A 24367-nucleotide genomic window follows, 5' to 3' on the forward strand; every position below is an offset into this window, starting at 1 on the left:
GCCTGATTTTAGGCAAATTGGAAGCTGGGCCATTTATAAAAACTTTGATGAAAACAGTCCAGTGAGCAAGGAGTGAAAACAAAAACCTTTCAGAAAGTACCTTCTTTCCTCTCAAGAAAACTGATCTCAGGACAAGGTGTGTGTGTGTGTGTGTGTGTGTGTGTGTGTGTTCTCCTGAGTTGTAATATAGTTCATAATGGCATTTCATGAATGCTTTTTGTGGGCTAGGAATTTAATTCTCACTCTGCCATATGAGGGAGGCATAGCTATTATCCCTATTTTGTAGGTGAGGAAACTGTATCCTAGAGTGGGGAAGTGACTTGCCCAGGGTCATACCCAACTTGGAGGTGGCAGAGGCAGAATACAAACCCAGGCAGGCCCCATAGCCCGAGCCCTGTCCACTGCTTCTGTACCACCCTTAGACATGAAGCTAAGACTCCCTGGCTGCATGTGGACAAATTTCACAGCTCTTTTTACCTGAATGGCCCTATGGTGTTGTTCCAGCGCTTTAGTGACACCCACCACCCCTTTTGTTCTCTGCCTTTGATCTTTAATTTCTGATTCTGTTAAAGCCCCTCAGGGCAACTTTAGTCTTCTCCCCTGTTCCCTGAGGTTAATAGAGATGTTGAAGGTCAATGCTGCTGGCCCCTTGTACTCCTGAGCTTGAGATGCGGGCCTGGGTCCTCTCCCACAGCGGCTTTCTGGTGGGGGAGCATGCTGTTTCTTGCACTCAGGTGTGAGCAGAAAGTCAGGTGCCCCGCCCCTCTGCAGACTTGCTTGGGGAGCCCTGGCTGCCTGTCCCTAATCAGAATAAGGGGGAGGGAGCCACAGGCTGGTACAGGTAAGGGAGCCCGCGCTCCTTCTGTTTCTTCCCAGCTTAAACTCAGCCCTTCTGCTTGCAGACTCCAGCAGGCCCTTGGGTGCTCCCAGCAGGAATGAATGCCTCTGTAGGGGGTTTGCTTGCACAGAGCCAAGGGTAGGGATTTATCTTTGCATTCTGAAGTCAGTGTCTGTGGGCTCTGTCTCCCTGCCTGGCTTGAAATTCCATTGTAAAGGAGCCATCTTGCCTTTTTCTGTTTTTGCTTTTATTTCACTCTCTGAAACTGGGCTTCCATTTAGTTGGGTGGCAGTCTGTGGCTTCTGTCCTTGTTAGATACCCTGGAGGAGGGAGCAGTGGTCTGGGGACCAGTTCTCTGGGAGCACAAAGCTCAGGGATGTGGGAAAGAGCCCTCTCCTTTACCTGAGCTTGTGTGCCTCCCTTGTGTTTGTGTGGTGCTATCCTACAACCTGTGAGAGTGCCCAGTAGACGGAAGCAAATCCGGGTGGTGATTCCCTGCTAGTGAGATATGCAAAGTTATCGTTAATTCATGTCAGAGAACTCTCACCGAGATTTTATTGTTGTATTCTTTAGTATTTAGTGCCATGGGGAAAAATTAAGAACTATGTTGTCCTTTTGGGGAGAGCAATCTTGGTAGTTCTTTTTGTATGGTGAAAGTGGTGGGTTTTTAAAAAAATAATAATGAAATTTTAGACCTGGTATCTTCTGAAGCAGAATGAATGTGTATTAGCAAAAGTGATAAATATTCGAACTCTGTGGGAGAGCAGGCATTTGTGGGAGGTTTCAGGCATTCTTGGATATATAAATGCAAATCTGTGGAGGTTGCTTAGGAAATGAGAACAGTAGAATTAAGCTACAGAAAATTTGCCTTATTCCCAGAATCTAGGGATTGGACCAGAGCCCTGGTGTAGCTTGAACAGAAGTTACTTGTGCATGTCGATAAATGATTTTCACCATTCTGAAGCTTAACAGAAATATTGTTCAATACAAAAAAAAAAACCCTTGCCATTGCCGTTTTTTTGTTTTCCCCAGCGGTAGCAAGTGGCAAGTGAGAGAATGTTTTTAATTGAAATCACGGAACTTCATCTCAGCCAACTTTCAATTGCTTCCCTCGTGCAGCATTTTGCCAGAGTTTCAAACAAGACTGTACAAGAAAGGAAAAGAATGTGGTATTCACAGATACTACGCGGGTATCTCTAGCCGATTAAGTCACTGTGTTACTCTCACCGTCCTGCAGAGGGTGGGCAGAATTGTAATTCATATGCTTTCTCTGAGCTTCCGTGTCTACACTCAGGCCCTCCGTGGGGGATTCCTCCTGTGTTCAAAGGCCACCCTGGCTTATGTGCCTTTCCCTTCCTGTGGCCTCATCTTCATTTTTCTTGTCTGTTGATTATTGTTGTCAGGGAGTCTTCTGTGTAGGACTGTGAGTTGCAAGTAGCCTAATGCTCTTAGTAACTCCCTCCCCATCCCAACTCCAAATTCACTAGAACCTAGTCAAATAGTGATAACTGTTATTTGGTTGTGTGCTGTTAGCGAGCCAGAGATGGCAAAGTAATTGTTTCTAGTATATGATTACTAAGTGAGCATTTATTGAGTACCTACATATGCTCGGCCCTGTTTCATGTCTACTGCTAGACAATTAATAAGTACCTGATTTTATTATCATCCATACCTGTATTTACTCTTCCCAATTATAATCCTGTATTTTCTGTCTAACTCTCATCCATCATGCTCATTACAGTGATTGAGAAGTTTTGTTGAGATGTTTTGATTTATACCTTTCATGTCTTGGGTGGTGGTGTGAATTTAAATTGTTAACGAATTGAAAGAGGCCTGACATACAAAAGATTAAACATTTAAGAAACTGCATGTGCCTTTGCAGTAATATTCAAGCCATGGTGATGAGATAACACTGCCTATCACTTGTCCCAAAGACATGCAAAGAAGCATAATTTCCCAGAAGGATGGAAAGCTCATTATATTTGTGGTCCAGGTAATTATAATCATGGGATGCAAAGATAATATGAAAGCTGATCTGAAATTCTTTTGGAACTTTAATTATTCTCTTTGATTTAAGCATACAAGTGATTAATTACAAGATAAGTAAAAAACATTCCTTTCCCCCCTTTTCTTTTGTAAGCAAGATGCGGATTTCTGCGGATTTAAGGCCATTTTAGCATTCTCACTTTGGACTTGACAAAAACTTCTATGGTATCTGGAAAATTAATGCCTTGGGGAGGGTTTGTTTTCATTTGCATTCCTTAATCCAGTTTAACTTTAATCCCTCTTTCCAAGTCTAATTCAAAATGTAAGCAAGTAAAATGAAGGGTATTAGAAATTGTATTAAACATCTCTGTGGGGACTTTGGGGTATGTATGGAGAATTAACATTGATGCCAAGATCCTTGCTGTACATTAATTTTCCAGCATGAAAGAATGAGGACAGCTCACAATTGTACCTTCTCTTTCCAGCTCCTTTCATTTTATTCCTCTGGTGGTGTTCTCTCTATGCAGTTTTAACCCAATCAGATCAAAAGGAATGGTAAGTTTTGGGCATGGGTGACCTTTCTGTGTCTGTCAGCACCTCTGAAGGGATCCCATTTTTTGCTGAGGTTGACCTTATTCCTCTGATCCATTTTCATTTCATGATAAGCCTGATTTCTTCAGATGGATGACCATAAAGGTACATGTCATTAGTAAGAATTATAGATAGAAAATGGACCTCAGTAATTGTGAACTGCCTTCCTATGATGGCTGTTTTCATGGAGCTGAATCCTTCTGGTGTGGATTGTGTGAATGCATTTTCTGTGTCTGAAAGACATCTGTTGAGAATGCATTGCATTTTCATTGGTACTTGTGTTTTCATTTGCTGTTCTAGGGCAGTCAATCTGAAGGACTTTGCATAATAAGCTTTACGAAATAGTAATAGGAACTTTCTCTGAAATGTTTCATACAAGTGAATGAGCCATCAACTGCTATTTGCTGGGCCTACCAACAGTGTGAATTTCAACAATTGAATTTTCTGTTTTGTTCCATGCATTCATAATTATGCACATATACACATGTATACAAACATATGCATCTTTAATTTTTACAAGTAAATGTCTACACTCTATGATGCCACACTAAAGTGTTCTGTCATACTGGAAAGCAATGTTTCAAGTATTGCTTTCCCCGAAAACTTTGTAAAAATAGTATTTTATGCCCAGTCTTTCTCCCTGCCCCCTTTTGATTTGAAGATTTCACTGGACTATTATTTTGAAAGGATTTGATTCCTTAAATTATGTCACAGCTAAGGTTGGATTTCTGGGTGAAAACACCTCACAAATGTAGATAAATTGAGAAATGTCTGTTTGAGCAGGAATTCTGTAGAAAGAATTATTAAGCTGACTGGTATATCAAACTCTCTGACAAGTGGTCAGTCATCACAATCATTTGTTCTTAAGTATTCTATAGAGAGAAAGTGCTATTAATGGCTCTATCATGAGTTAAATATTTGAATTTAGACTTCGAGTTAATTTTAGGGAAAAAAAAAATCTGTCTCCTCTGAAAATAGTATGCCTTTAAAAGTGGCCCATGTGGTAGAATGTTGGTGAAGTGCCTAAGTGCTTTCTATTAATTTTCTAATGAAGAAGAGTAATACTTGTTTGTAATAGAAAGATGAGAAAGGACAGGCACCTGTAATCACACCTATCAAATATAACCAATATTTATTCTTTTGGGGTATGATATTTGAGATGTATTGTGTTTGGGTATATAAAATTAAAATTTATATTGAAGTGCATAATTTTGCTACTTAAATTTTCACTTTCTAATAAATTATGAATATGTTCATGATTTTACACTTAAAAGTTTGCTTGGTATTGTACTGTATGGTGTTTTATCCCTGTAATTATTTCCTTATTTGCGGGTATTGTGGTTTTCTCTACTCTTTCACAGTTTAAACAATTCTGTGATAAACATCCTTGTAGCTAAATCTTTGCCCACATGGTTAATGATTCTCCTGGAAGAGCTTCCCAAGTGTGGAATTGGTGAGTCTCAGGTTTTAATGACTCTAAGGGTTTTTTTTTAATCACATGTAACCAAATTATTCTCTATTGGTAACCTTCCCAACAACACTGGACATGATTGTGCTTTTATTGTTGTGATTACGATGACTTGTTATAATGATATAATAATAATATTATTATTAGTATATAATATTTTATATTGTTTTCAGTTTTGATAAGAACCTGTTTTCTTCCTTGCTAGGTCTGTTACCCATGACTGAATGAGATCTGTCACAATATTTACCTTTGGGCCACTGTGTTTAGGGAGAAAAAAAAATGACAGTTCGTTTAGATGTGATCTCTCTGGGGCTTCTTCATATCAGCCAGGCTGTTGGGTGGTGTTGATCTGATCCTCTTTGAGCATCTATTCTCCAGTGTCACAGGGACACAGTGGTAGTGAATCTGTATTCCTCTCCACGCTGGGGGAGCGCTAAGCAAGTGCTTCCATTTGGAGAACAAACAGGTATCTCTGGGCTTCTAGGCAGGTGGGGAATGCTGAATAATTAATTGGTCTCTAGGGAGATGTTAATTGCTATAGTTGAATATTCTTTTGGACTTAATGTCAATCGTAGTTTGACTATTGCAGAATCCTTTCAGAGCATAAAAGTGTTTAGGAGTGAGTGCATTAATGGTACAGATAGGCATTGTTTTTGAACATTAATATGGAGGATGACTTGGCAAAGTTTTGGAAGAGGCTTTCTCATCTACATGACTTTGATTTGAGCCATTAACTATGCACTTGGCACTTCAAACTATAATTAATTTAGGTTAAGTTGTTCCCTTTGATAAAGAAAGCTGTAGGATAGGTGGTCATTAATCATATCAAGAAGCTTTGTAGGGGTTTTGAAAGACAAAATTGGCTTTCCTGTTTGAAGACAAAGGAAGTGTCTGCTGGGCCTTGCCTTTTGGAATGAATGAGAGTAATTTTAGGAATTCCAGCCTCTGCCCCTAAGGTGATAGTTTGGTTCTGAATCCTCAAGACGTCACTTACACAAAACCAGACCTGCAAGTGCCTTGTGTTTTTCGTACGTTGTGTTCTTTAATGTCACCATCAAGGCTTTGGGTGGAGAGAAAAGGGATTGAAAAAGATGTGCTGAATTTTCAAGTAAGGCTTTCTGCCTATTGCTCTTTCTGTGAACCCATCCTAAGGAGCAAGTGCAGACATTGCCCACATTTAAGACGTATTCGCTGAAGAGGTGCAGTCACTTTAATGCCTGGCATTTTACTCAACTAACTCATTGGTGAAATAAAGGATTGATGGATTGATGTTCAACTTATATAAGACCATGTACATATTGCTAAGTTCCCCATGAACATCGTAGGTATCTAAAAAAGAGACGTCTTGATTTGTTTTAATAAATAACATTAAGCGCCTCCATTTCCGATCCCTGTTTGGAAATGTCACAATGATGGGTGTGTGTTATTTTGACCCCATGTGAAGATTCCGTGGCAACAGTAAACATTCACATTATAGATTTTCATAGGCAATAAATCCACATGATGCAAGCAGCCTTGGCCTGCAATAAAGATGTGTTGTGAAATTTCCCATGCCAGAAGAGACACTCATAGCTTGGGATTGGCACTTTCAAGCCTGTAGACAGTGATACCTGGGCACTCCCATCAGCTGGAGTTTGCGGCCCATGGGTTTCCCTGTGTTGCCTGGCTCTGTTTATTTAAGCTTCATTGCATGGCTTGTACTACTGTCCTAAGTGGTTGCTGTTTTTCCCAAGAACTCTCTTTGCAGTATACTCTTGGTGTTTTATTTCTCTTTTCTTACATTAATCCTCAATTAAGAACAAGCCCTAACATTCAACATCATTGTTAAGGGCTAAGAATAATTTCTGAGAGAATTTCTAATTGCTGCCTTTCCAAAATCTGGTAATTCGTATTTGGATACTCTTAGCACAATTTGGGGGAGAGGGATGATTTACTTTTCTTTCTTTCTTTTTTTTTAAAAACGTGCATGCGTCCCAGCTTTCACTGAAGACAGCACAGTCTCAATGGCATGGTTTACAAGTATGGTGTAATGGAAATTATACAGGATTGGAGCCACACAGGCCTGTTTTAGCATCTTAGCATCATCGTGTATTAATTATGCGACTTTGGCAAGTCACACAGCCTCTCCGAAACTCAATTTTCTCACTGTTAGTTAGGACTTAAAATATTAACTGTGATTCATTTATAATATTCATTAGGGTTTGTGGCAGAAATTGCAGTGATAGCTCCCATATCACATACTGTTCTCCAATTCTGATTTGGATGCCGCTACATTGTGGAGGTAGGGGTTGGTGCTGTCTGTCCCCTCTTTGAATCGGGGTGAGAGAAAGTGGTTGTAATTATGGTGAAAGTGGAGATGTGAGTGAGGTTTCCAAGACAGAGCCAAAAGGAGTGATATAGCTTCCACCCGAGTGTCTTGGGACTTTCCATTTTGGAATGTAGCCAGCAAGCAATGAGGGAGCTCAAGCAGGCACGTGGAGAGGCCCCTCTAGGTGTTTCCAGCGGACAGCCCAGCTGAGGCCCCGGTGATGCGAGCCTCTCACTGATGAGTCACCTTCCGTCTTCCCAGTGGAAGCTCTCCAGGACTCAAGAAACAGAGACGAGACCTTGCCTCTGTGCTCGGTACAAAATCCTGACTCAGAGATTGTAAAAGATGAAGTTATTGTTGTCTGAAGCAGTAATGTTTTGGGTTGATTTATTATGCATCAAAAGACAACCAGAACAAGTTTATGGTGAGAGTCAAATGAAAGAGTGATTCTTTCTGGGTTTGAATAATGTCTCTAGCACTTGATAGCCATGTGACCTTGGATATACTATTTAACTGCTTTTGTGTGTGTGTTTTTAACGATCAATAGGGCCAACAGTACCTCCCTCTAGACTTAATAGGAGAATTCATCATTGAGTACGTGTGAGATGCTCAATAAATGTTAGTTGTCATTATTTTCTATTAAACTGTATTGCTGGAGTTTGACAATGTGTGGGGAGATTTATGTTAATGGTGTTATGATTTTAAAAAAGAGTTATGCAAATTTTTAAGTGACTTTCCTAGGCAAGAAACCAGTGGGGCTTTTGGATATCAAATTTTGAATGTAAGTTTCATGAAGTGAAAAAATATAAAAGAAAATTAAAAATAAATGTTACTAATTTCTGCCAAGCATGTATTTCATATATTTTTCTACAGTCCAGGAACCCTTTGGCTTCAACTGATAGCAGGAGACATAAATACTCCAGTATAGGATATTGACAGAAGGGTTAAAGAATAGTAAGTAGGAAGGAAATCTTAATTTATTCATATTATGTACCAGAACTGCACTATAGGCTTTTACTAGTGTCTTTCTCTTAGATACCATGAGATAGATAGTAAGGAAAGGATGGTATGCCACTAAATCTTTGCTGTCCGTGCTACTGAGTTTGTTAGTGTCCTTTTCTGTTCTGTTAATGGGGCAAGAAGAATTTGACAATTGCAATTTGGCCTTCAGGCTAAAAGCTACTGGTCTGAGCTCCCACATCTGTATTTGTTTCTGCCTCTGACCCATGAGTCACTTTGTGACCTCTCTAAGCCTCGGTTTTTTCAGCTGTCAAGTGCATCTACCAGTGGTTTCTGATTCGTGGAGTTGATAGGAGGATTCCATGAGATAACACACTATTTCCAAACTTGCCTAATGATAAGAATTACCCTAAAGCATTTGTTAAAATAGTGGATCCCATCCCAGAGTAACAGAATCAGAATTCCCAGAGCTTCTGTGATTTTTAAGTGCCCCAAGTAGGTCTTATGATCAGGCTTGTCTAGGAGACACTAAGAAGAAGCATGTAAAGCCCATTAGTTAAAACTTAAAAAAGGAAAAGAAAAATCTTAGCTGCTGTAGCAATTTTACTTACAGTAATGTTTTAGATATGTTCTTTGGAGTTACCTGTTTTCTTCACATTTACGTCTATAGTTCTTGACAATTTTTGAAAAGTAAACCACACAATGTCTACAAATATTGATAAATGAATTAAATAAAATCTGTTTCTGCTGTTACTTTACATTCGTTAAAAAGTTAAAAAGTTATCCATACTGTTGGCTTTTTTTTTTCTTCTCTGGAGTTTCAGCAGCCATACCCAAGTTAATGGATTTCTTCCCAACCACCCAAACCTTTGGGGACTTAGGAGGACCATGGTTCGAAACCTTTTTTCTTTTCTTTTTTTTCCCCTGTAATGTAATTAAAGAAAAATAGCTTTGCAAGTTAGAGTCACTGAATCCAGAGGGAATTTACCTACTGGCTACCCATCTGGCTGTGACTATAAGGCTTCATGTTCTATGTTCCGTGATAATTAGATTGACAGTTACTATGTTGGTGACTCTAATGAAAGACTTTTCTATGTAATGAGTCTCTATAATTAGTTTTCTATTTGAAGTACCTATTTACAATAATGTGTGTGTGCATCGCATTGGCTGTCATAACCCTGATGGGGCTGCTTACTTGTCGCAGATTTAAACTTGAGCTACATGGGTTTATGTAGAAGTCGTCCACCCTCAAAGGACTCTGTGCATGAGATTTTGCTAAGTACGCCCCTGAATACTTTGAAGTATAGTTGCTTTTGTCATCCTTGGTTACATTGTGTGTCATGTTGTCTTCTGCTTCCTAAGGAGAAGTAACCCTGATGTTATATATATAAATTATAGAGCAATGAATACTTTTGTCCCATGTTCCAAAATTTTAATTTATTGGTTCTTAATGCTGTATGGTCTAGGTTTGTCTTATGTTCATTTTACTTTATCTTTAATAATTTAAAAATTTGTGCTTTAATGATGCTATTGATTCTACTTACCTAAGGCTTAGTTCAATGGCTGGCCGATGATGGATACTGGGGCCTGTCACATTGCCAGATTTTCAATAGGAGCTAGATAAATTTTTGTTAATATTGTAATTATTTGCCTTATTTTTTAAAGAGCATACCAATACTTAAAAGTTATAAATGCAGTATGATAGGTTTCGTGTCTAAACAAATAGGGCAATGAATTTCATTTTATTTTCTTTCCAAATTTATACTGTGGTGTTTCAGCTATTTGTTCACAAATATAGTGGGAGGAGTTCGATCCATGTAGTTTATTGGGATAGCTCTAACATGGAGGCCTGTGTCGCAGTTCCAGCTATATGAATGGAACCTGGGCAGAGTCCTTAACCCTAGTGGCCCTCCGTGTGCACACCTATAAATGGTTGGGCTGTGAACCCGTGATTCTTTCAACTCTTAGGTTTTTGGCAATGTGGTTCAGCTTGTCCTTTAAAACTGCTTTTGGGTTGGATATAAGGTTAAGGTTGGAATGTTCTTACAAGTCTTCTGGGAGATTGATTCTAAAATATTGGTCCTTGCATCTGTGCTGGGTCTTGTTCTGATGCAAATTTGCTGATTGAATGTATAGTGTGATTCTGATCCATGTGTGTGTATATGTGTGGGTGTGTGAGCGTGTCAGGGCATATAGAGAGTTCTAAATGTCAGGTGAAGGCTGGGCAGTGACTCAGGGTTGTCAACTTTATTTCTATTTACAGCATGACATGGGCATTAAGATTATAATGTTTTGAGGGCTATAAAGCTTATTTTCATATTTTCCTTTATTTTAAGTTATACTGCAGTGAACATCCAAAGAGACATGTGAACATCCTCATATTTGCACCTTGTGAACATATGCCAATAATGGATACTTTACTCATGCTTTTGCTGCCAGCTCAGGTGACACCTCCTCCAGGAAGCCTTACCTGACAACCTGCCAAATCTACCCACATCCCCTTTCCCTCAGGTTAGGTGCTTTTTTTTGGAGCTTGCATTATGTACCCCACATATCTACTTCCTCTGCCACCCGCCCCAGTCAAGACTGTGAGTTCTTGAGCATAGATAATGGCTTCCTTCATATTTATATCCCCACATGATACATCATAGATGCTCAGTACATGTTAATTTCTTGAATGAATAGATGGTTGGATTGATGGAAGTTTACTAAAACCGATTCTCTGTGCCTAACTTTGCCTCCTATCCCTTCTCTTACATATTACAAAGTCTATTCAGAATATGAACATTTCATTTTAAGGTTAATCTTTCTCTGAATTTCTTTTCTTCAACTTGTTGCTTGAAATTCAGGGAGATATTTCTAATACCCTTTCATTAAATTATTGAGAAATGTAAAATGTGATGGTTTCAATTGTTCGAAATTTTATTGTTTTATTGACATTGTAAGAAAAGGGTCTTTAAAGCCAATGTGACTTTATTAAGCATCTCCACATTTTTGTTCATTTTTTCTAGCAAAGTTTTATTGAAAGAAGTTAATCCACCCGTCTTGTAGTTTCGTTTTGAATGATGGTTCAGAAGTTGCTGTAGTCATTTAAAAAAAAAAAATAAAGCCTATTTTTTTTCTTATTACTGAAGTAATATAGGTTTATTGACAAAACCACAACTATCTCATGTTCTACCATTCAGTAAAAATCCATTTGAACCCCTTGGTACAGCATTCAAGAAAGTATGTTCTTTGGTTATTAATCCTCAAAAGAATTCCATTAGTAAACAGTTTTTGAAAAAGCTGTGTATGTATGAGAAAGCCTAAATATACATTAGCTAATCTTGGACCAGGGAACTACCAGCCCCGTCTCTGTTCCCCTTTTTAGTCTTTGTTAAAGTGCTTGGGGAACTAGTGACCCCTGGAGTTGACTGTGGGAAATGCTGGCATAGTAATACATCTTTCCCATCTTTTTTAGTTATATCTAATGAACACCCGTAAACATACTTTTGTTTAGTTTTGAATAAAAATGGGTTCATTCCTTAGGTACTGTGATACAGTTTGTTTTTTTATTTCATAAATCATGATCTGTAACAAAGTTTTCAAAAGTTATATAGGATTCCATTCTATGGATTATTTCATAATTTATTTAACCAATCCCATTATTGAACATCTAGGTTTTGAAAAATTTCTGCCAATAGCTTTGTAGTACGAATCTTAATTATTTTCTTACTTCCAACAACTTTCATTGTCCCCTTCTTTCAAAGGTGTGCTAGAGAGGGTAGGATGTTGATGCTCCATTACTAAAGATGAACACTTTTCAATCTCATATTTTAAATCCTTTCTCAGTGATAACTCTTATTGATATTTGGGTGGCCCACCTGCTGGGTTATTCAAAACAACATTTAAGTCCCAGTCTGACTTTTCTTGGCATCTGGCATTGTATTTATCCATTTCTGATCATCTTTTCATATATACTTAAGAACTGTAAGTTCATTTTTAATACCAACTTAAGCAGGATGAAATGAGAAAGATGGTACTCCAGTTATTGTTATCAGTAACTTAAGTAATCTGTACCTTTGTTTCCCTCTGATTGCATGGGAAATAAAATGTTGCTTATTGTGTGGATTTTGAGGCATGCATTAAGAGAGAGGAGAGAGAGAGAGAGAGAGAGAGAGAGAGAGAGAGAGAGAGAGAGAGAGAGAGAAAACCCAACAAGTTCAGCAATTGTTTTCCTGGTCTTTTGAGCCTGTAGCCTTTTTGAGTTAATATGTGTAAATTTACTCAATAGTGTTAGCTGTCAGTAGATAGTGATAGCTGCTATTATTTTCTTTTCCTTATTAGGACTAATTTTTGCATTGTTGTTTTAGTCATTGTTATCTTCAGTCCTCTCAAGTTCAACTCTTGTGCTGTCTGGACTTTGCAATAACTGATGGTTTCTATTTCCAATTCCATAGTGTGTGTTACTCTTTGCATCACATAATGTTTAAAAGTTGGTTGGTGTACTTAGAATTTGTTGAAAGTCATTAATGGTATTCAGGAGTAGTCCTAATTGTGGCTCTTTATGTAGTTGAACACCTTAGAGGAGAGATATTTAGGACTCTGGACTGAACATGCTGAGTGTACCACTAAGCCCAGAAGAGACAGGTCTGTGCTCACCTAAAACCCACAGCAGCAACTGGGCCTCTGAAAAGACCCCTAGAAACAAAAGTAAGTTCTTGCCTCTTTAAATTCATGGATCTTTCTCCTTTCTCATATTTTCTACTACTTATCAGATGATTGTTTTCTTTGTTTGGTGAATTCAGCCCTCGTAGTCTGAGCTAGGACCGATTTCATTACTCTCTCCATCTGTCAGGCATTATATTGTCTAGGCTGATTGAAAGACCACTCCAGATAAGGGTGGTGGTTCCCAGTCTTTTGAAGTCTGTATCTCAAAAAAATTTCAGGCACTTACTTAATATTTGTTGTACTTTCAGGGTCTATTAGTTTTAGGAAACTGCTATGAATCCAGTAATGCCTGTTATATATTATATCCACATAATATATATTTCATCCAGTATCTATATACATACATGCATGTGTGTATAATACTTATACCTTAATTATATTATTTACTTTATGTACAAATAATTTTTGGTTTACTTATAGAACTCCCAGCCCCTTGGATTAACTGTTTCTGTCAAATTTTGTGACCCACAATTTATGGGAGTATTGAATTGTAATGTCTTGTACATCTTGGGCAGTCTTTATACTTTCTTGTTTTAGAATGGAGGAATTATAGCTTTTTTAGTTCTTTATAATCAGTACTTAATTTTTGAGTGTTTCTTTTTAATTGTAAAGAATATTGTTTTTTAGCATTTTAAAATTTAATATCTGTGTGTATGTAGGCATGTATTTAAGACATGTGAATCCATTTTCTAGTTTTGGTAGTCTAACTTTCATTGATATTAGAAATTTATTCCATTTACTACTTGAATAATTTTATTTTTAAAATTTCTGCCATTAGTAACTTACAGTGTACACCAACATTTTTTTTCCCCTCTCAAATTAGCCTCATTAAGTGTTCATTTGGACTTTAAAGGTTATAATGTGACTCTCAAATACTTGGGATATGAGTACTCAACCTATCCTAAGTCTCTGCTATACACTCAACACTTTCCTTAGTTCTGGCCCTTAGAGATGAAAGATAAAGCCCTCCCTTTCTTCAGCTCTCTTTGAATACCCTTGGACTTTTGTAAAGTTGTTGAGATGGATACTAGATACTTACTGCGGCTCTTTGGATTGTAAGTCCTATAAAGAGATTGGGAACACTCTTTTCTAGGAAAACTTAAAGTCGATAGTTTCACACACAGCTATGTGGCTGCTTTTTTATGATGAGATTTGGCAGTGGGAATTGTTCTTACAATTTACAGTAAATGAGAATGTGATTCAGCTAATCAGTTGGGCACCTTTTATAAAGATTGGGTATTGCTGATCTACAGAAGTGTTAGTTTAATGGTAGGTTCTTCATGAAATACAATATACTATATTGAACTGATGTCCACATGAATGATATGGTGAGATATTGATACTATATTATACAGGCTCTAATAGCTGCTAATATTCAGTGTATGTGACATTAATGAATGATGTGCATTATCATTTGTATAAGGCAGCCATGCTGTTCATATGTGGGAATAAGTACTTGGCCGTGAATAATATATCAATGCCTAAATTTGAAAATGGGCTGCTTACCTCATCTTCATAAAGTCTTGATAGCCTTCAGACATGGATTAAGGCTCAAAGATGAGCTGACTTAACGTCCAAATTGACAACACTGTGCCTTAGCAATGCCAGGGTTGTCCTGTAACAAGAGTTTATTAACGTTCTTATTTTTCTCTACCATTAATTTTTCATGAGCTTCCTTTTTTTCTGTTTACTGTCTTTAAGAAAAATTGTAGTATCTGTTAAAGGCAGGGAAGTTAAAGAAATAAAGATTTAAGTTTTATGGTGTGCTTTAGTTTTTTATATGTAGTAAAAATTATAAGTTTATGAATTTATTGAATTCAGAAGGCTATGGTTTTATTGGTGGATGGAAATTTCACTGACTCCCCCATGTCCCTGCCTTTTGTTTTGTTTTTTGTGCCAGCATAGCTTACAGAGTTCTAATACATACTTTATTTTTGTTTTTTTATTATTACAATAATACATGTTTATTGCAAAAATTCTAATAAATCATAGTTACATAAAAAGAAAACTACATTTTCTCCCTCTGCCTCCAACCACAAATCCCAGTCCCCCCACTGTAACCAATTTGAGATGTATTTTTTTCAGTTTTCTATACATATAAAATATGCATATATTTGGATTTTTTTTATTTAGATGGCAGATATATTTATTTTACTGTTCTTTGGAAATTTTGCTTTCCACTTAGACTACCCTTAATCAGTGTTTTATTGTATCTACCTAGTATTTTATGTGTTGGCGGAGAAGCCCTTGACATTAACTAGGTTCTTTATTTTCTTAAATGATTAAGAAATGACAAGTGTGATATACCCATTTTGAAATGTTTTTTTGAGGAAGAGATGTATAACATCAGGTTGGAGACATTAAGTAGCTGGACAGCTCTATTATATTCAAGTTTTCTTGGCTGCAGTAGCAGAAGTCACCAAACCACAGTAGCTTCAATATCATAGAGGTTCATTTTGGTTTTCTGTAATGGTCCAGTCCTAGTGTAGTCCAGGGCTAAGGTGGTGGTTCTTTGGTGATGGGAACCAGGGTTCTGTGTCATTTATTTCTCTGCCATTATCAGAGCGTAGTTTTCCTTGCCATTCATACCAGGGGGAAGAAGATGAAGAGGGCAGGTCTCTTCTCTTCACAGAGATGTCTTGGAAATTACACACTTCACTTCTGCCTACTTCTTGTTAGCCAGACCTCATTCCTATGGCCATATCAGGTGCAACAGAGGTCTTTAATCAGGGCAGCCGTATGCTCATCTGAGAATTAGGAGGAAGGGGAAATTTATTTTAGGAGGCAGCTTACAGTCTTTGCTGAAGAGTATGACGTTATCATTTTGTTTAAAAGGAATCCTGAGACATAAAACTTCTTGGCGAGTAAGTGAAAAAGCCCATTTATGTACAAATGTAAGCTTAAAAAATACATTTCTATTTAATTTTTTTCTTGTTTTCATTGATTTATATAGTTCTTTAAAAATATTACCTATCATTTTTCTAGTAATGGAGCCTTTACATATGAATATCCTCTGCAGAAAATGTGTGAAGCAAGATTGTATTAGGTAATGCAACTATGTTAAAGAGGGAGATTTGGAATATGATAGTTCATTTTTCAATGTCATGAAATGTTCACCCATTACGGTTCTAACCTTTATGTAACTATACCCCATTATTCTTCTACAGTTATTTTTACTTTAATTTGCCAAACTTGTTTGCTATATTTAGAAAATAAAGACAAAACTAATACGTATGGGTCCACTTACATGTGGATCTTTTTCCAATAAATATATTGGAAAATCTTTTTGAGATTTGTGACAATTTGAATTTTTTTTTCCTTTCTCTAGCTTACTTTCTTGAAGACTACAGTATAGAATATACAAAATATGTGCTACTTGATTGTTTATATTATTGCTAAGATTTCCAGTCAACAGTAGGCTCTGAGTAGTTAAGTGTTTGGAGAGTCCAAAGTTACACATGCATTTTCAACTATACAGGAGTTTGGCACTTACAACCCCCATTTGTTCAAGGGTCAACTTGTCTGTATGTATGGACACATATATACATAAACCATCTCCTATTGCATGAGCATTTGTCCTATAGATTCAATAATTTTACAGTTTGACTTTTTTTTACACATAATCTTTATTTGATAGGGAATGATGGGCACAACACATTTAAAACACCATTTTGCTCACCAGCTAGACATTCATTTTATGGATGCTTTATAATTAATTTAATGAGTTCTATTGTTGAATCTAGGTTGTCTCTGAACTTATGCTTTTATAAACAATACTGTGATGAATGTTTGTATATGATTTATAAATAAATAAATAAATATATATATACATATAATGTATACAACTTATATAAGATGTGTTTGAATTATTCCCTTGAGACAAGTGTTAGGTAGAGAATTGCTTGGTGACAGGATTATGCTTTTTAAAGGTTTTCGATGCACAGCACATCAGTACAAATTTCCTTATGTTCTGCCCAGCCCTGGAGCTTGATCTTTTACTTAAATCTTTATTAGCCTTATAGCAAAATTAGTTGTTTGATAGTATTTTTAATAGTCAGGAAATTCATTCAAGTTATATTAAATTTTCTTTTCCTTAATTTTATCCCACACTTAGAGAACTAGGTCCTTTTGTATTTGAGGGAGGTGCTTTTGTTCATTTTTCACCTGTTTTGTGTGTCTCCAGATGGTAGCTCTCCCTTTATTCTTCTACTTCATGGGATAACAATTTATGTCTTTATATTGGTAGTGAGTCTGCACGTAGATACCTCATGTTCTGTCCTTAGCTCCCTGTTGCGTCTAAGGACAAGTGGCAAGGTGGTGGTTGGGGGGGCAGGCTGGTAGGCTTTACTTGGGCACACATTTCTTTCTGTTACTTTGTGAATTCAGAAAATTGCATTCATTGACCATCACCTTAAGGATCCTTTCATATAATCTTTGGTTGATGTCTTCATTCTCTCCTTTTTTTCAAATGTTCTTTTCTGTAAGATTCCCTGATCTTGCTTTTCTACTGACATCTCATTTTCTTTATTTCTGATATTCTTTTCTTTTTCTGTGATTCTGAAAAAATTCCTTTCCTTTTTGGAAGCCTGGGGAATTAAGACTGAAAAAGCCTATTTCTTCTGGATGAACAGGAAATGTAATGGCTCACTAGTTTCTCTGGGCCAGTGCAAATGCCCACGGGCAATTTGTGTGTACATAAAACCCAGCATAAGCCATTGTTATTGTTGCAGCCGTCCCTTCTCTGTCTGAGGTAGGAGGCAAGGAAAATAAGTCCATGGAGTGGGTTAGAACAGGGGCAATCCTGGAATGTATCATTTGTCTCACAACTGGATATTCTGATGGCAGTGTTTAAAACAACAAATCTTTTTCCAAGAATATCTTCTGAAAAGTGCATATTAATAATTCAGTAATAGACACATTCCATTTAAACTGTGTGGTCTTCCAGCAGTAGAATCTTAGAGCAAATCACCAGCTCCAGTGGAATTCCAGAAATAAGTCTTTGTTATACTTGTTGCAAAGAATTATTTGTCTAACAAGAGTTAAGTTCTTCCTTGCTATGACCAGCCCTACTTGTAAAAGAGATACTGTCATTCATTCTTGAAGGTCACATTTCAGAATTATTTCATTTTACTTCTTTCAGGCGAGATTGCTAGTGTAAGCTCTGCATGAGGATGTTTTTGAAACACTATTTCCAACCTGTTAAGGTAACAAAATCCAACTTCAGTAAAGATTGTGTAATGAAATACTTTAATTCATTTTTATGACTTGTGCTGACTTTTCAGCTCATTTTAATATATGCGTATTTTCACCGTGCTGTTCTCATGAGAGTTCATTGTATTTCCAGACCTGGACTTCGGTGTTTTGAGTGTAGCTTGATGCAGTTAAAGAAATTGAGAAGATAAACAGTTGTGTAAGTTCCTGTTGTGGGTTCCCTGACCATTATGAGACGCATTTGTGTATCTTCTTCATGAGGAGAAGCTTCTCCATGAATTCAGCACACATTTTCTCTTCTTATTTCTCCCCCACTCCTTCCCTACCTCTCTCCCTTTGGACTTCGGGTACTTCTAAATTCTTTAGCACACACTAGAGACAACCTCGTGTTCATACTGTAAAGTGGCTCTTCACAGCTGTTAGTCAAGAGGAACACTTTATCACTTTATTCCCTGCTTTCTCCGTGTGTATGTGTGTGTGTGGTGGGGAGTCGGGGGGGATGGGGGGAGGTGTGTGCTTCCTCCCAAATCTGGGAGGAAACCTGAATAATAGAACACCCTAGATTAGAGGTTGGTCAGAGGACTCAGCTTTCCCAGGAAGGTAGCCAGACTTGATTTCCCCAGATGTTCTATATTATGTGTCTGAGTCTCCTGAGGCTTAGGGAAGTTGGTACCACTGATGTTTATTCTCTTTTCTATTACCTTTCCCTTCCTCTGGATTTCTCTCATGGGCTTACTTGGTTTTTATTTTTTAGTCTCCTCCTTTCAATTAATTTTGCTAACATTGTTAGAATAATTTGCCTAATAAATTACTTTGATTATAGTATCCCCATGTCCAAGAATATAGAATGGCTCCCTGTTTCTGTGGAGGGAGCAATATAACACAGAGGTCGGGAGCACAAGCTCTGGAGGGCAACCGCTTGGGTTGACCAGTTGTTCCCTTGGGGAAATCCCCTTTTCTCTCAGTGCTATAATATATTCATCTGTAAAAAAAATGGGGGATGATAATAGCACTTGCATGGCTGTTAACAAGAATTAAATGAGTTAATACATGTTGATGGTTTTGCATATTATTCTTTGTCTTGGCTGTTGTGCCTGACACAGTGAGAACTCTGCATGTGTATTTAATCAACAGTCATAGGTTGTCAACGTGACGTTCCTTGTTATAATTCCTGAGGTTCGGTTTGATTACCACCTACTGAGTATCTGCCATGTGCCATATATTGTGTTAAGTTGTGTTAACATATTATGAAACTGGTCCTTGGCCAACAGCTGTCTGCTGAGACAGTCTTGAGCTCCATTTGCCACCTGGAGAAACTGAATCTTGGAGAGGTTAAGGCCCAAAGTCATCCTATTTAGCTGCTGAGAATCCTGAGGTCTGCCATCTCCACAGTGTAGCTCTTCTTGTTAGCTCTGCACCGTTGAAGTTCTAACTCATGGGGTCATAGGCATTAGGTCAGTAGTGTGTCTGTTTTTGAGTTTCGGTTGTTGCATGGCTTGAGAATTGGGCCATGTATTAATTTTCTAATTATTGTAAATGCGTTAGCAGAGATTTTAAACTACTTAGGAAAAAAAAGATGTGATCTCTTGCAATAAAATTCCTCTGCATCAAAAGAGCAAAGCAGCTTTTAAATACTTTAAAACAATTTTTAAAAACAGACTATGTTACTGAGTCATTTTAAAGCAGATCCAGTGGTACCTCTGGACAGATCTCATAAAATTTCAGTGTCTTTAAAAAAGAAAAAACAGGGTCATTCTGGATAATCATTATAGACAGAGAATTGAAGACAGAAGGTGGTTTATTGACTTGCCAAAGGCCACCTGGTAAATTAACAACAAAACTGGCATTAAAACCTGAGTTTTTGAACTTCTGTGCAGTTTCTACCCTGAGACCATCTTGTCCTTTAAGACAAGAGAGTGATTTAAAATTTATGTGTGATGTTTCCTGGGAAACAAAATCTGTTTGAAATGGTATTTGGGAGGAATTGACACATCTGCCAGGCAGCATCAGGCTGCTATATGTGGGTTACAGTGATGGAAGAAGAAGAGATGAAGGAACTTAACAAATGGTTTCTTTCACACCGTTGGATACGTGCCTTGTGTGGGTTATTCATCACTGTGACTTGAGGCTGGATCTCAGCCTGCTGCTCCTTACACCTGGGAGCACCCATACTTTCTCTGGTCTCATCTTTCCCAAACCACCTCCCTTAGTCACAGTCATAGTTTAGATCTCAGCTGAAAACTGTTTCCTTTGCTTATTCACTGTTTCCGCCCTTCCTCATTTGACCTCAGTCATGTTCTTGAACAATTTCCTCCAAAATCCCACTTCAGTTTCTCCTTCCCTCTTTTGGTCACCAAGAAGTCAAAACTTGACTTTTAATCCTTCCTATTGGCCATACTGCACCCAAACATTTTTTTCTTCTGGGTAGACTCATGGTCAGCAACATCTTTGGACTGAAACCATTCTACTACTGGCTACAGAACATATAGAATGTTCCCAGATGTGCATGTCCACGTGGGGAATCTTTCACAAGGAGCATTACTGTTACCTGTTACCTGCCCTTGGTGTTCCTTCCCAGTTAAATACCTTACATTGTCTCCTGGTTGGTGAGTATCACCCATCAGTATTATTTGAATAATTCTATGCGACTCTTTTAGCAGTGCAAACTGCATGGGGCAGGTTCAGTGCCTGTCTCTGTCCCTGATACATCCACCGTGCAATCCATGGCATGAAGTAGGAGCATTGTAAATATTTGTTGGATAAATTAACCTTTTAATGAACATATGCAAATGTGTGGGATGTAGGAGGTTGGGGGTGAATAGATGAGTAGAAGGATGAACCCAACCATCAAGGAGCTTCCAGTCCAGAGGAAGAGACATGGGGTGAATGATGAAATTTATTACAGATTGACTGAACTGAGGGGTAATTGGCAGATCAAGGGAAGGACTGAAATGATGACATAGAATTAGGAGTGACTGATCTGACCTGGGCAGAGGGAGGACAAAGTAGACCTCACGGAAGAGATGACATTTAATTTGGCCTGGAAAGAGAAACTGATTTAGGGCTGTAGGGCAGGTGCCAAAGCATGACAGATTATAGCTGTGTCCCTGAAGCCGTGGTCCATGCATATGCTCTCTCTCCAGTCAGGGTAGTTGAAATAGCATAGGGTGGGGAATCAGGACACCTGAGTTTGCTCCTGCCTGTCTGTGGGGCCTTGTTTCCTGCTCTGGACTTCAGTTTATTTGTAGCAGAAAGGCACTGTGCATACCCTTTAATGATTCTTTTTTTTCCTTTCTGAAACTCTAAAATTCTATGGATGCCGCTTTGTTTGTCACACATGAGAAATGTGCTTTTCTGTTAACTTTCTTTCTGGGAACCACAGAAAACATCAGCAAGAAATTAGGGGTGTGTCATTGTCCTCTCTGTGTCCTGTGGACATATTTTAGGGTCTCTCTTGTTTTAGTTTAATAGATGAAATTTGCAGTTCGATCACCACTGTGTGTGGTGAGGTCCCAGCCTCTTGAGTTCCGGTTGGATCACTTCTGGCATAGAAGCCAGGCCTTCCTCAGGCTGGGTTGGGCCTGTTTGATTTGGGGAGCACCGATGGTGGGCAGCCACATTTTTCCCATTGATCTAGACAGGAGGCTTGGTCTTTATCACTTCCTAAATGCAGACTGGGGAACCTTGGACTCCTTGACCTACAGCTACGGAAAGCCCTTCCTGTACATGAGTTCCTAGGAGAGATGTCTGGTTATAAGAAGAATGGAAACTGGGGGTAGGAAGAAAGGAGTGAGACAAAAACTGAGACAGAGCTACAAATATGCACACGGTATTCACGTCCTTCGTAGATCTCAAGTTAGTGTCAATGGTATTACGTGCTGAGAACGTTCAATGTCCTGAGTGTAATTTCGTTTTGTCATGATATTGTTACATCTCTGCTGTTTCTCTGTCGGTAAGATGAGGAGTTTGGTCATTAGATAATCTTTGATATTCATTTTAGTTTTAAAATGCTATGCCTTTTTAAATGAGGATAGGGGTAGGGATAAGCGTCAGAAAAATTGGTATGGGGGAAGCATCTCCTTTTTGTTAAAACATTATTACCCAGCCCCTCAAAAAAAGTCTCTGTTAAACTTTAAAAGTAGAACCTCACCCTCAGTATTCATCTGTTTTTCTGGCCAACTGGAAGTTGCAATCTTAGGTTTATTTTTTTCTTTACTTTTGGCACTTAAGGAGTTTGCTTTCTGGTTGGAAAAGAGGGATCAGCAGTGATGAGCTTCCAGGTGTGGGTTGAATGTCGCTGCCTGCTTAATTACCTTTTTTTACTGTGTGATTCTTTGCCCTCCCTAGGAAGAAAATGTTCAATATACACACACTAAATTGCAGGGTGTGTGTGTGTGATTTTGGTGTATGTCCTTATTTATGATGATAAGAATCTGTTTGTGGAATAGTGGCAAATGCTATTCTTTTTTCTTTGTTTATTCATGAAGCACTTATAGACTGTGCACTTTGCATTTAAGGCTATCAAATTGTAGGGATCTAAAGAAAGAGGTTGATTTTTTTCAATAAGAAAAATAGAAAATAATGATAATCAGTTACCATTCATTGACTGAGTCCTCGGTGTTTTCCCATTCAGAGATTAAAACACATTATTTATGCATTCAGCAAATGTGTATTATCTATTTATTAGTGCCTGTGCTAGACTAGGTACTATATAGATAGCAGTGAATAAGGTCAATCCTTGCCCTTATAGAGTTTAGGGTGCAGAAGAGGAATTAAAATCAGACCCAAAATCATTTCCCATGAAAATGTAAAAAAGAATGGAATTGATTGAATGTTAAGATGTGTCCCTGGTCAATAGTACTATCTTAATTTTTTTTGTCTGTTTAATTTGGTAGGTTCCAACAATTTCTTTGAATTTTACCTCTAGTGCACAGTGAGTTTGCTGTGATTTTTCTGGAGAAAAATTAAGGTCATTTCTTCCCTTCCTTTGGTGCTGCTATCATTTAGTAAGAACCGTCCTCCTGTGATCTGTGTTTGTCAGCTATTCATCAGCCTCTGGAATGTGAGGTGTGTAATGCTCCCTTTGATGACTAGGCATTCGATATGCAGATCTTCCCATCCCATCCGTCATAAACATACTTGTTTTGTGGCTTGTTCTGCATTATTTCTTGTTCATAACTGCGCTGCCAAAACATCTCTCTCTTTCTATGCTATCACTCCTAAATCTGTGATGTTGTAGCTGAATCATGACACATGGTGTCTCTCCTACCCGGGAAGATAAGGTGTTGTCTGTGCATGCACACCTTAGCCCACAATGGCCCGCCAAGCGTCCCTGGCTGCTACTGTGATGACTAAAGTAACATCCACCACTTCTGTCATTGTTAATACAATGTGGAGTTTCAAGGGAATTTTAATTTTTCCTTCAAGATTTTTTATTACATAGGCAAGACAGTAGCCGATCTCGTGTATCCCTTAGGAGCGATGAGGTCAAGAGCACGGGGCAGAGGAGAGACTGTAGTAAGAAGAGTGAGAGAGCTCCGGAGTCCAGCAGACCCAGTCCTATCATGTATCTGCTGTGTTACTTTAGACAAGTTTGTGATCCCTTCAAAGGCTGGTTTCCTTGTCTGTAAAATGGCAATAATAATAATAATAACCATGAAATGATGTTGACTTGCTGGGATGGGGTAGGCATTTTATCCAGACTAACTACTGCAAACCTTTAACTCGCCTTTGAGTTGTAGGAATCATGATTCTTCTCAATTTACAGATGATTCTGAGCACAGAGAGGTTAAGAACTTTGCCTATGGACACATAGCCCACATGCAGAGGAGCCAGGACTGGACCACAGGGAGTATAGTTGCCCAGGGTTGTGAAGCTTTGAACATAATGCCCCTTTGTACATTGTAACATTTATTCAAACTGTAATAACATGATCACAAACCAGGCCTTAACATCAGGGACACCTTGCCTCTTGCCTAGTGGTGGGAGCTTTGACTTCTCTCTACACAGCACCGTGGTTCATATCTTGAAGTTCTGCCTGCTGTAGGTTGGCTGCATCTGGTATTCCACAATCCTTAAAGCAAATGCAGGACGATTGCTTTCTGGGAGTTTTGTGGTTGATCTTGGTACTCCCAGTAAACCTGAACTGCTGCTGTTCACTCTCTGCTTCTACCTTAATTTCTGGCTTTGCTTCAGCAGGTTGAGAAATGTTCAAGACGTTTTCAGCTCAAGCCTCCAGGGCATTGATGAGCTGACTCACCCCCAATTAGGCTGTGAGCTTGCCTGGTGGGGATAC

General features: G+C 38.3%; 1 protein-coding gene and 1 long non-coding RNA gene across 31 annotated transcripts in view; both read left to right on the top strand.

Moving 5' to 3' along the window:
• The window catches only part of MAGI1 (membrane associated guanylate kinase, WW and PDZ domain containing 1), a 569375-nt gene that overhangs the window by 108307 nt on the left and 436701 nt on the right, over positions 1-24367 (top strand). The window lies entirely within an intron of this gene.
• LOC118908612 (uncharacterized) lies at positions 678-12279 on the top strand. Of its 2 annotated transcripts, XR_008999306.1 has the most exons (4): positions 678-2078; positions 2721-2831; positions 3310-3379; positions 5089-12279. It is a non-coding gene; the product is annotated as an uncharacterized LOC118908612 (long non-coding RNA). The 2 variants fall into 2 exon arrangements; XR_008999305.1 differs by having other exon boundaries at positions 2721-3379.

This window comes from Manis pentadactyla, chromosome 1 (assembly GCF_030020395.1).
Source record: "Manis pentadactyla isolate mManPen7 chromosome 1, mManPen7.hap1, whole genome shotgun sequence".
Classification (NCBI taxonomy): Eukaryota; Metazoa; Chordata; class Mammalia; order Pholidota; family Manidae; genus Manis; species Manis pentadactyla.